General features: G+C 39.5%; 1 protein-coding gene across 1 annotated transcript in view; it reads left to right on the top strand.

The window, feature by feature from the left end:
• Positions 1–1,982, top strand: part of LOC116700215 (complement C3-like) — a 30,112-nt gene that overhangs the window by 7,864 nt on the left and 20,266 nt on the right.

Raw genomic sequence — 1,982 nt, 5'->3', positions numbered from 1 at the left:
ACCTGTGAAGTGAAAACCATTTCAGGTGACTACCTCGTGAAGCTCATTAAGAGAACACCAAGGTTTTGCAGCGCTATCAAAAAAGCAAAGGATGACTACCGTGAATATATATATATATTTACACTCTACCGTTCAAAAGTTTGGAGTCACCCAAACAATTTTGGGTTTTCCTGAAAAGTCACTTATTCACCACCATACGTTGTGAAAATCATAGAAAAATAGTCAAGACATTGACAAGGTTAGAAATAATGATTTGTATTTGAAATAAGTTTTTTTTTACATCAAACTTGCTTTCGTCAAAGATTCTCCATTTGCAGCAATTACACGCATTGCAGACCTTTGGCATTCTAGCTGTTAATTTGTTGAGGTAATCTGGAGAAATTACACCCCACGCTTCCAGAAGCAACTCCCACAGTTGGATTGGTTGGTGGGCACTTCTTGCGTACCATACGTCAAGCTGCTCCCACAACCTCAATGGGGTTCAGATCTGGTGACTGCGCTGGCCACTCCATTACCGATAGAATACCAGCTGCCTCTTCTGCTCTAAATAGTTCTTGCACAATTTGGGAGTGTGTTTAGGTCATTGTCCTGTTGTAGGATATTGGCTCCAATCAAGCGCTGTCCACTGGGTATGGCATGGCGTTGCAAAATGGAGTGATAGCCTTCCTTATTCAAAATCCCTTTTACCCTGTACAAATCTCCCCCTTACCAGCACCAAAGCAACCCCAGACCATCATATTACCTCCACCATGCTAAACAGATGGCGTCAGGCATTCTTCCAGCATCTTTTCATTTGTTCTGGTCTCACAACGTTCTTCTTTGTGATCCAAAACCTCAAACTGGATTCACCCGTCACAACACTTTTTTCCATTCTTCCTCTGTCCAATGTCTGTTTTCTTTTGCCCATCTTAATCTTTTTCTTTTATTGGGCCAGTCTCAGATATGGCTTTTTCTTTGCCACTCTGCCCTGAGCCCAGAATCCCGCAGCCGCCTCTTCACTGTAGATGTTGACACTGGTGTTTTGCGGGTACTTTTTAATGAAGATGCCAGTTGGGCACCTGTGAGGCGTCTGTTCTCAAACTAGAGACTCTAATGTACTTATCTTCTTGCTCAGTTATGCAACGCGGCCTCACACTTCTTTTTCTACTCGTTTAGAGCCTGTTTGCTGTCCTCTGAAGGGAGTAGTACACACCGTTGTAGGAAATCTTCAATTTCTTAGCAATGCTCGCATGGAATAGCCTTCATTTCTAAGGACAATAGACTGTCGAGTTTCAGATGAAAGTTCTCTTTTTCTGGCCATTTTGAGCGTTTATTGACCCCACAAATGTATGCCCGAAACTCAATCTGCTCAAAGAGGTCAGTTTTGTAGCTTCTGTAACGACCTAAACTTTTTTCAGATGTGTGAGCATGATTGCACAAGGGTTTTTCTAATCATCAATTAGCCTTCTGAGCCAATGAGCAAACACATTGTACCATTAGAACACTGAGTGATAGTTGCTGGAAATGGGCCTCTATACACCTATGTAGATATTGCACCAAAAACCAGACTTTGCAGCTAGAATAGTCATTTACCACATTAGCAATGTATAAGGGTATTTCTCTAAGTTAAGACTAGTTTAAAGTTATCTTCATTGAAAAGTACAGTGCTTTTACTTCAAAAATAAGGACATTTCAATGTGACCCAAACTTTGAACGGTAGTGTATATATATATATTATATATATATATATATAATATATATAAAATAACACACACCCTTTACTAAATTATATTAAAGTCGGAAGCTTAAGAGTAATTTCAGTATAATTCAACCTGGACCTTTTTCCATGCATTAAAATCTAAGTGACTAATGTTAAAACCCCTGAACCCTAAGGCCATTTTTACAGTTCATTGTCCGTCTGGATTTATTTTATAAAAAGGCTTGTAATACATCAACCCTGTTGTCTACTGTCAAGATGTGAACATCATTTTTTTCAGGACAAA

Source organism: Etheostoma spectabile, chromosome 2 (assembly GCF_008692095.1).
Source record: "Etheostoma spectabile isolate EspeVRDwgs_2016 chromosome 2, UIUC_Espe_1.0, whole genome shotgun sequence".
In the NCBI taxonomy this organism is placed as follows: Eukaryota; Metazoa; Chordata; class Actinopteri; order Perciformes; family Percidae; genus Etheostoma; species Etheostoma spectabile.
This window is presented reverse-complemented; position numbering and strand designations above follow the sequence as displayed.